This window comes from Sminthopsis crassicaudata, chromosome 3 (assembly GCF_048593235.1).
Source record: "Sminthopsis crassicaudata isolate SCR6 chromosome 3, ASM4859323v1, whole genome shotgun sequence".
NCBI lineage: Eukaryota > Metazoa > Chordata > Mammalia > Dasyuromorphia > Dasyuridae > Sminthopsis > Sminthopsis crassicaudata.
This window is the reverse complement of record NC_133619.1, coordinates 102,601,057-102,613,066: the sequence shown is the minus strand read 5'-3', so window position 1 is coordinate 102,613,066 and position 12,010 is coordinate 102,601,057.

The following is a 12,010-nucleotide window of genomic DNA, read 5'->3' as shown; positions in this document are numbered from 1 at the left end:
GGCTTCAGTAAAAGCCCAAATCAGACATCATATGATACACAGTGATTTCAGTCCTCTGACAATATCAAATCTAAATGTGACCATATAGCTAGAGTATAAGTTTGGAGATTTTTGTTTAGATCTTTGTAGAACATTGTCTTAAGTAGAGAAAGAAAGACAGAAAGACAGAAAGAAAGACAGAAAGACAGAAAAGAAGAAAGAAAGAAAGAAAGAAAGAAAGAAAGAAGAAGAAAGAAAGAAAGAAATGACAGAAAGACAGAAAGAAAAAGAAAGAAAGAAAGAGAAGAAAAGAAAGAAAGAAAGAAGAATGAAAGAAAGGAAAGAAGAAAGAAAGAAAGAAAGAAAGAAAGAAAGAAAGAAAGAAGAAAGAAAGAAAGAAAGAAAGAAAGAAAGAAGAAAGAAAGAAAGAAAAGAAAGAAAGAAAGAAAGAAAGAAAGAAAGAAAGGAAAGAAAGAAGAGAAAGGAAAGGAAGGAAGGAAGGAAGGAAGGAAGGAAGGAAGGAAGGAAGGAAGGAAGAAGGAAGGAAGGAAGGAAGGAAGGAAGGAAGGAAGAAGAGAAGAAAGAAAGAAGGAAAGAAAGAAGAAAGAAAGAAAGAAGGAAAGAAAGAAAGAAGAAAGAAAGAAAGAAAGAAGAAAGAAAGAAAGAAAGAAGAAAAGAAAGAAAGAAAGAAAGGAAGAAAGAAGAAAGAAAGGAAAGGAAGGGAAAAAGAAAGAAAGGAAGGGAAAAAGAATGGAGGGAAGGAAGGAAGGAAGAAAGATAGAAAGGAAGGAAGGAAGGAAGGAAGGAAGGAAGGAAGGAAGGAAGGAAGGAAGGAAAGAAGGAGGGAGGGAGGGAGGAAGGGAGGAAAAAAGAAAAAACTAAGCTCACTCATTGGACATGATACCCTGTGATTAGCTGTTAGGATTGTGAATCATTAATTAGTATTGGCACTAAGGAAGTTTCTAGGGAATCATCGACTAACAATTTCTTTTTATTTTTTTTTTCTCCCATGCTTTTTTCAATACTTGACAAAATTATAACAAATATTTTGATTATTCAACTATTGGACACATAGTATGTTAGTAATGTGATTTTCTATCTTTTAGTTGACATGGCTTGGTTCTCCAATAATATATTTCTGAATTGTTTTGAAAGTCCTTCTGTTTGAGTTTTATATTTATATAGTGATGCAAAATTATATTTTTAGAAGATATAAAATATATTTTATTTAGTGTACCAAAACCATTTTTAGAAAAAAATTATTTAAATAGTAAAAATATTTTGTAGTTATACGATCTTATCCATATGAACATTTCTTCCAGTAGAAAACAGACAACCTATCCATAAACTTTCCATTCTGTATAATTTTTGTCCAAGTCTTGTCATAATTTTGCACAAGATGAGGAGAATTCATTTAATGGGGATCACCCTCTTTTTTTTTTCTCTTGACATTATGAGGACACTATTGGAGATCACAGATTACCCAATTATACTTTTGTTCTTGCCACATCACCAGGTCATTGTATTTTAAGCATATAGTTCAAGCTTTATATGGTTTCTCTTTTAAACTCCTTTATGCTTGATATAATCCCATGATCTTCTTCATTACCTCATAGGACATTGTCAAATTTAGTTACAAAGATGTTGGCATTAATTAAATAGATTTCTTTTAAATGCAATGATTTGGTTAGTTAAATCAGAACATATGATCTTATTCGTTGAACATAGTCAAGAAATTCATTTAATGTAAGTTAGCTTTGCCTAAAATCATTTCATTTTACTCAGTATGTTTTATATATGCTTATATTTCTATAGTTTTGTTTTTCTTTCATATAATGTAAATGTTTTGGTGTATAGTAGATGTTTAGAAATTGACAAATTACTTCAGATACTTAATGGCATGATTATTGAATGAAGACATAAAATATGTTATGTAAATGTACTTTAAGTAGCATGGTATAACAGAAAATACTTGGGGTGGGAAATATATTAATCAGTAAATCAGTAGGCAATCTTAAATGACTTATATTCTAGTAATTTGCAAGGCCCTGAAGATGCCATAAAGATCATATTATTTCTTCTAGCATAGGGACCACTTGAATCTACTTGAACAGAGTTCAATTAACAAACCTGAACTATAGGAATATCACTTTGGCAGGTATGGAAGATATATTAAGAGGAAGATAAAGGAGAGATAGAAGTTTTAATTATGAGAGTGTTACAAGAATCTAATGATAATAACTACCATTTATTTAACACGTTTTACAAAGAATTTTATGAATATTGCCTGATTTTATCCTCTCCTCATAACATAAAAGAATAAAATGCTATTATATTCTCCATCATACAGATATAGAAACTAAAGCAGTCAGATATTAATTGATTGTTTTCTGATACACAATTCTATTCACTGCAAAGAAGAGTCTAGATTAGAATGTATATGGAATAAATACAGAAGAAGGAAGACATGAACGAGACCTAGAGTCATTGGAATCAATAGGATATACCAACTTATGTCATGTGAGTGAGGGGTGATGGGAAGAAAAATGAATAGCTTAAAATGACTCCAGTTAATTGGAAAGATAGATAAGCCTATGAGAGAAACAGGAAAGTTCAAATAAGGAGTAGGGTCCTTGGGAAAGATAAATATTAATAAAATCCAAAGAAAATAGAGTTATCTAAAAGTATCCATAGTGTTAAATGCTAGAGAATTTACAAGAAGGTTAAGGTCTGAGAAAAGATTTTTGGCAACCTTAAAGAGAAATTTCTCTCCTGTGGTGGAAAGAAAGCCAGACTTCAAATTTTAAAATAGTTAGTAGGAGGTGGAAAGTCATAAGCAACTACTATAGATAGTTTTGTTTCCCCTTAGGTGTTTGCTGAGAAAACAAAGATGGTATAGGACAATAGCTTGAGCATATGGAAGGGAAAAGTTGTCTTAAGGTTAGGGAAAATATTTAAATGTATTTATTTATTTATATATTAAGTGTAGCAAAGAAAGATTCAGAAGCATGGAAGAGATTAGAAAATTATAGCAGGAGAGGAGCAAGTTACTACAGGAAATAGGACATAATAAGATAAAAGTCACAAATGGAGGGACTTAACATTGGCTACCTCTTTCTCTATGACAAAAGACCTGGCTTTAAGTCATAATTCTCCATGCTAGCTGTGTGGTTTTAATAATCCAAGCCTCTAAACTTTATTTCACTCATTTGTTAAATGAGAATAATATATGTATTACTGATCACATGAGTTTATTTCGAAAAATGTTCTTTGTAATTTAGAGTACAATGATTAAAATGATGGTGATAACAAAGATATTACTAAAGATATTCCCTAGCCATTTCAAACTTTCCTCCCTTAAGTAATGTTATATTTTATGTTGCTCATTATACTTAAGAAAAAAATAGGTAGTATATGCCAAATGTAATATATATATATATAATTTATTTCAATTATCTTTTTGGGGGGAGAAATGCAAAATCATGCCATTAGCAGTATATTATAAATTTAGTCTTGTAACATAATTATACTACTTATGTTTTAATAAATCATACTATTTTAATGGAGCAATAAGCCAGATTTTGAAGATGCTCTTCAATAATTGGAGGTCCTTGCCACTTATGGCATACCAGCCAATACTAATTTATAAAATCTGTTTCTGATTGAAAGAAAGATTTCATATACCATCTGTTATGTTCTAGCTCAAAATTTCTGTTAGATTCAAATTACATAACTGATCATTCATCATTGCTTTTCTGCTTTATGATATAATCAAATTAAATTTAAAATAAAGATCTTTAATGATAAAAAGTCTATACATATAATGATATATATATATACATATATATAGGTACTGATATCAATACTGATATAGAAATATATAACTTGTGATCTATACAATGATTTTATCTTTATTTGAATGAATCAGATATCTGAGCAAGAAAACTGCAGATCCATTGAGGTAGTATGTGCCTACTCACTAAAGTAATGAACAAAAGTCTGTATTGTATTCATATAGAAATAGGTATTCACACAAATAAAATTACTATACAGTACATATATATCTATCTATTTGTATATAGATAGATAGATATGGATATATATATACACACATGTGTGTAGTATACACTTTCAAAAATCTCTAAATTCAATATAACGACAGTTATATAATGGATAGAGTACCCAACCTGGATTCACTAAAAACAAAGAAAATTAAACTTAAAATCCCCCCGAAAAACCCTGAGTCCAAATGAAACCTCAGACTGACTGTGTGATACACACATCTCATCACAGCATTTTTCTCCTAAGCCATGTTGGCTCCATTCAAGTATAACCATTTTCAATATTTTGAGGCATTGTTATGTGGATAAAAAAATAAATATTCCATAAGTTCAATATATATTTGTATAACTTATTCCTTCAGGAGAAATAGTTATTATAAAATTAGATGAAGTATCCATGAATTTATGTGAGCTATAGAATCTCTGGTACAAACTAATAATTATTGAGTTACTGCAGATGGTTGCAACTCTCTGAAATATTAATTATTGCTGGTTGAATGTGTAGAGAAGTCTAAATTAACAAGAAATTCCTGAAATATATTTCTATATGCATTTGTATAAATAAAATTGAATAAGCATATATTTAAATAATTCATTTGGGAGATATTCTTTGGAGGATCTATGGAAAAATCTCACTGGAAGCAAAAATCATTTCCTTGGCATATTTATTTATGTTTATATTTTTGTTTACTATTTTATTGGCAATACTTTCTCAATGATGCCAGAGACTTGAATAATGAAATTCTCCAATTTCAGAAGAATAAAAAATTTCATAGCAGTTTGATTATATACTTTTAAGTATCTATTGTGTCTAAATCATTGGAATTGGAAGTAGAGATGAATTCTTAAAAAAAAAAAAAAAAAAAAAAAGATAAAGGGTTTTTCCCTTAAGAATCCTGTATTTGTAGGAAAGAAGGGAACACAAACTTTGATAGTACACACATAAATAAACACAAAATATATAAAGAATAATTTGAGAAAATCTGTATGCAAATTTGTGGTTATTTGAATGGAGTACTTAATAGGCCTGAGTCCAAATGCAATCTCAGATACTAAATAATAATGTCACCCTTGGCAAGTAATTTCACCTTTGTTTTCCTAATCTACCAGGAACTGCAATGGCAAAATTCTATGGTATCTTTGCCAAGAAAACCCCATACAGAATCATGAAAAGTTAAACATTACCTAAAAGCAGCACATTTATTCTATGAGACAATGTTAACTATTGGAGGAATCAGGAATATTAAGGATTATTCATAAACCAATATGTTTAGAACTCCTATTTTCATTAATATGATATTGAATTCAGTGATGTAGACTGCAACCTTTCTGTGCCCTAGAAGATGTCTTTGGAGGTACTATGTTTGAAAAGTAATCATTATTGTATATTCAACTTTTTATTATTTAGCTTGAGTGATTGTCTAAGATTGGTAAACATTCTTTTTTTCTTGGCATAAACTTGGTAGTTTCCTTCCAAATTGGTAGTTTTTTGGGGTATTTGGTTAGAGTGAAGGACATAGCTTGATAGCAGTGTTGTCATTCAACTGGAGGGAGTTCTGAATACATATTCTAATACCTTCCCACACATATGTGTGTGTGTGTGTATATATATATATATATATATATATATATATATATATATATACATATATATATATATATATAAAACTTATGTAATTATACATTTGTTAAACATAGGAAATATATCCACATTAAAATCTCTCTCTAAGAAATTGTAAATACAAAAGAAAATGTCTTTAAATGTAGAATAGTGGAATTCCACAATACCAAAAAATTGTATTCTCAATAGTTATTTTTCATAGAGAGTTTATAGTTATCTAATGTGAAAAAGTAATTTTTTCAGTATAGTAAAAATAATCAGCTTTCCTGGTTGATAGTTGGAATGCAAATAGAACAATATTTTAAGTGAATTAATTTTCCATTCCTCAATTAGTTAATGTTGTCATTTATTGATCAAACAAAAGCTTTCCACATTGACATGCCACACCCAGGTATAAAATTTTAAACTTATACCTTCCCTCTTTCATGTTGTAAGGCTTATTGTGGATATTAATCAACAAAACTATTTAAATTTTATTCATCATTCCAATGGCAATGAACCATGGTTAAAAATTTTATTGGATTTGTTAAATGGATTAATAACAAGTGACCAGTATTATCCTACACAGATTAACACATAGTGTACTATTTAAGTACCATAATTATTATAAATTAATTAGCATGAATGAAGTATCTGTTTTTCAAAGCAAGAATGAATATAGAAGTTATGCTGTGTAAATTATCTATATTAGATATAATTGACTTGAGTAGGTATTTTTTACATTTATTAATATAATTAGACCAAATTACCCACAGTTGAATAACAACTTGGTGGTGCTGAACATGTTAGACAATTTATTTAGATCCTTGCTTTGTTCTTGCACTGACTGCAGTGAAACAAAACTCTTTAACTTGATCTATTCAGTCTAGAAACCATGATATAAATCTCTCATAGCAGAATAAAGTATAACCATACCATACCAAATCAGATTCTATTGAAACCCTTTCATTTTTTAACTCAGAGGGGGAAACAATCATCTATTTATGTCATTTATTATTTGAAATAGAATATTTTCATATTTTCTCTGGTTGAGAAATTTTTTCTCTTCAATTAGCTCATTTCACTATATTGCTCTCCTACAGAGGCACAGAACTATTTTCACAGAAAATAACAAAAAATAATGTTCATATCCATTCTAAATTGTGAGAAAGAACAGTAGGGTGGAAGTCAGAAAACCTAATTTCTAGTCTCTACTATCCCACTAACTAGCTGTATGACCTTCCTTGAATGTTTTTAATCTCCCTGGGCCTGTTTCTTCTTTTGTAAAATGATTGTCCTCGACTCAGAGATCTCTAGAGTCTATTGTAGATCTAGCATCCAGTGATTTTGATTAAATAATATTGGATCATAATGAAATCAGTATTTTAAATTCAAATTCCGATGAAATTACCTTGGATAATTATCCTAATTATGAATAATAACCAAAGTGAAAGTTATAGTGATATTTAGATTCTAGGATTTAATATAACCTACAGAGCCTGCTGGAAGTTAATAAGTAGGATGGAAGGATTTAAAATATTAACAATGAAATGGATACTAGATAGAAACTGTTTTATGGAGTCCTAGAAAAAAAAAAGGGAAGGGTTTGCTATTTAAAAAGATATGTAACATAATAGCTAATAGTTATGCTCTGTTTTAAGATTAAAATATATTCTAAATAGATCTTCTCATTTAATGATAACATATACAGATCTAGGGAAGTTTAGGAGCATAACTACTATTTCTTGTATTTCACAAATGAACAAACTGAGCTTCATGGAGGAAAAGCATTTTGCCTCTGATCACAGAGGTCATAATTAGAAGGACTAGGGCATAGAATTAGTCCTTCAGTAATTTAGATTAGTCCTGTTTCCAGGAAATCAAGTGCTTGGTACAAAAATTAAGAATGGCAGGCATTCTGATCACTGCAGCAAGAAAGAATAAGACATGAAATCTGAGTCTTTTAATCTATATACACACACATATATATGCATGTTTGTATGTGTATGTATATATATATATGTTTGTGTGTGTGTGTGTGTATGTGTATATGTGTGTGTATGTGTGTGTGTGTGTGTGTGTGTGTGTGTGTGTGTATAGCCAAGTGCTGAGTACTGTGTCAATATTATGGCTTGTATGGCTTATTTTTATAGGGAGTTCTACTGACTGATTTGCCTGAATAATTAAGAATTAAGAATGGGGAAGCTAGGTGGTGCACTGGATAGAGCACCAGCCCTGAAGTCAGGAGGACCTGAGTTCAAATTTGGCCTTGGACACTTAACACTTCCTAGCTGTGTGACGCTGGATAAGTCACTTAACCCCAATTGCCTCAGCAAAAACAAAAAACAAACAAATAAAAATGGTAAAAGTTATTGTTTTTTAAAAAAATAATTAATTGTACTAAGATCAAATAACTAAAATATCAATAGGATGATACTCAAAATGAAAGTAGAAAATTTGTAAAAATGTAAATTAAGTATTAATACCAAAAACTATTTTAAAAACATAAAATTTACCTACATATAAGTAAATAAATGTATATTACAAGTGTGCATATATATAATATATATATTGCACAGTTTATATGAATTGTAGTATACATATGCACATTTGCATAGGAAATGCTTATATGTTCATATATTTTATGTAAATATATTTGTGTATCTACTTCATGCTGTTATGGACATGTATATACACACACATTCACATGACAAGTATAGTACTATTAATAAAAAGCTAAATAAAATAGCTAAATACATTTTAATAATGAAAAATAAAATAATTAATAAAAAGCTATACTTAAGCCTGGAAGAGCTGGGTTAAAGTTTAACCTTAAATAGGTTACTGAGCCTTTCAGTACCCTAGGTCACTCTCGAAGATCATACTTTCAAATAAGAGATTGATTTGCATTGATACAGGAAATTTCCTTACTTTTAGAAATATTCTATGCCAATAAAATCCAAGATGTAATCCCTCTTATTATTTTATGCAAATACATGCATATGTATATGTAGAGATCTATATGTAGGAGTGCAGTCTGAGCTCTATCAGTGTGTACTTGCAATCATTTCATATGATTAAATGTAGATTTCACTAATGTCATGAATAAGAGAGAAATTACTGACCAACACATCATGAGAAGCATTTAGGGGAAAGCATCATAGGAGGTTATTCAAAGAAAAGAGAATTATATTTGTAAATAAAAGAGCTGGGTTGGAATCAACTCTGTTTTTCACCACCTGAATGGCCATGAGAAAATCATTTAATCTCTCAGCCTCAACGTCCTCATCTGTAAAATGGGAAATTTGTAGTGATGACCCGTAAGGGCAATTTCAGCTCTTAATTTCTGATCTTCTGAGCCTATAAAACACTTTGAGCCAATAAAATTTCAATTAAATGAATTAATATTCTATGATAAGAAAATGGAAAAGAATTAATGTCAATAACTCCTTTCTTACTAGATGATTGATTTAAGAGGTCAAAATTTTAGATCTTTAGGCTATGTGTGACAAGGTAAAGTATAGTCACTATAGATACAGCATGATATTGAAAAAAATTAAAAAGATAAAACATGGCAAAGTGAGTGTATACTTTTTTTAGTCTAAAATTAAATAGCATTTTGGAGTTCAATTCAGAAAAGGAAACATCAAACCAATATAGCACCATGCAACTGTTGTTCAGTGAGCATTAACAGAAATGAATAATTATATGTACCCATGTTGAACAATAAGTAGTTTCTCTGTTCTGATGATACTGTAGAGTTAGGAATTATGAAACTTAAACTTCTCTTGTGGTTTCTTGAGGCAATATAAAATGTAGTTAGAATGGTTCCATACATAAAAGACTCTTTATGTAAAAATTTTTGCTACTTCTTGAAGATTATTGGAGGACTTATAATATGTTGAACCTACCTTAAGTCTCTTTGTCCTTTAAATTTCATTTTATAAAAGCACAGTTGAATTATTTTTTTTTCCTGAAAGCACAACACTTTTGCTCATGCACTCAAGTTGAAGAATAATATTTTGAATGATAACTTATTGCTTATTAGCAGCTAACATTTATATAGTACCATGTTCTAGACAATGTACTAAATGTTTTCCAAATACTATCTCATTTGATTCCCATGATAACCTTTCAAGGCAGGTGGTATTATTTTCCCTATATTACAAATATTGAAATTAAAGCAAAAAGAGCTTATATGACTTGCTCAGGGTCCCACAAATAGTAGGTGTTTGAACTTAGTTCTTCTTGGCTCCAAGTTCAACATATTTCTTTCTCATTTAGCTGTCTCAGCCTGGTTTATCCCATTTGCAGAAAGGGTTTATTGGGTGTGACTGCTGTGCATTCTTTAGCTTTTTGAAGTCACAGTTGAGAGTTGGGTGGATCAGGTGAACATCAAAGGTGGAAAGCAGTCCTGTAAATGGCTCAGCATTCTTCCCTGAATACTTCCAACTTTTCAGGCAGAAAAGTGCTGTATTCTATAAGCAAAGCAAAATTGAATTAGCTCCCAAGAAAAATGAGATGTGAAGTTAAACTTACTCCAAATGTTCATAGGGACTATTTGTGTCAACCTTTAACAGAGCAATCCAAGCTTGTATTACTCTGATAAGCCATAGTTGGACACACTGTAACTTGATTCTAACATAATAATGTCATTTTAGTGTTCTTCAAGAACAAAGGACAACAACCAACCAATCAGCCTTGCTTATTAAATATAATACTAGTAATAATACTTAGTAAATAAACTGGGGTTGTAATAGTTTTCTAAGCTTCTTCACACTTTCTGTTTTAATATATTTAATCAGAATGTTCTCTCTTCCCAAAATGCCACCTATTCCTTTCTCTAAATTCTGAATTTTTAAGCATTTATAAAGGTCATATATCAATGCCATGTTATAAAAACTTTCCCAAATTGATTGAGCTCTAAGATTTCTTTTTCTACTGAAAAATTGAAAACACTTTATATTTTTCTTATGACACTTATTTAATCTTTTGATGTATTATAGGTATTTGTATAAATGTCCTATTGAAACTGCTGTACTGTATGCTCTAAAAGAGGAGGAACCATATATTTTTCAATTCCAAATATACTTATGTGCTCTATAATGTCTTTATACTAGATAATTACTTATTCTTAAATTTTGACAAATTTGAACTGTTTTTTAGTCCAACTCATGCTCAAAGAAATATGTTCACATTCCCCACTAGAGGACCATGTTTGGGCATTCTTAATTCATATTAATTTTCTTTCATCAATAATCAATCTACTGTTCTTATGCTTCAATTTATGGAGCCTAGTTCTGCCCATTGAAACCTAAGGGAAAAATATTTTACATGTTGTCCCTTATAATTATCAAACATAACTGTCTTATTCCCCACATATTCTCTTTATTGACATTAACATCCAAAGATCTTTAAACCGATATGTTTGCATCACAATTTTAAGGATTCCTTTACAGCCTGTTTATCTCATTCAGTTCATCCTTTTCATGATATGGTACCATCTTGTCAGTATCCTCTCTTATAGTATTAGTCAAGACTGAGTACAATAATCCAGAGATGATCCAACCAGAGTCCAATACATCACATCTCTGCATATGTTTCAGACCTAATGCCTCTTAATAAAGCCTAAATTATATCTTTCTTTTTTCTGCCCTATGACTGTTACTGAATATTGATTTTACAATGTTCTAAGACCTGAGTCTTTTTCATTTGAAATCTTGATACCTATATGTACCATTTAAATTGTCTATGTGTATACAATTTGGGTGTTTGCCTTAATTAATGTAGTACTTGACATTTATATTTATAAAAAAATCATTTTATAGGGTCAGCTAGGGAGCGCAGTGGATAGAGCACCAGCCTTGAATTCAGGAGGACCTGAGTTCAAATCTGACCTCAGACACTTAACACTTCTTAGCTGTGAGGCCCTGGGCAAGTCATTTAACCCCAGTTGCCTCAGCAAAAATCATATCATCACCATCATTTTCTTCTCAATCCATACTTTTCTCATGTAAAAATATTTTTGAACCTTGAAATTCTTATGCCTTAGGCTAGCTATCCATCCTAACTTCCTGCTATTAGAATATGCATGTCATGTATAATTTCATATAAATCATTGACAAAAATGCTAAATGACAAAAGACCAACATGTGAGGCAATTTTTTAGGGTTATCCTCAATATTAACTTCTCTTAGAGTCTATGACCCAATCAGTATCTATTTTATCTCCTGAATTAATAAATGAGGCAGTAACTAAAAAGCAAATAGGTGACACTGTAGAGGGCCATAGACAGTGGGGGAACTCTGGGTGAGGTATAAGACCCTTCAGCCCAGAGAGAACTTGCTGACAATGTCTGGTTTGGCTCGAC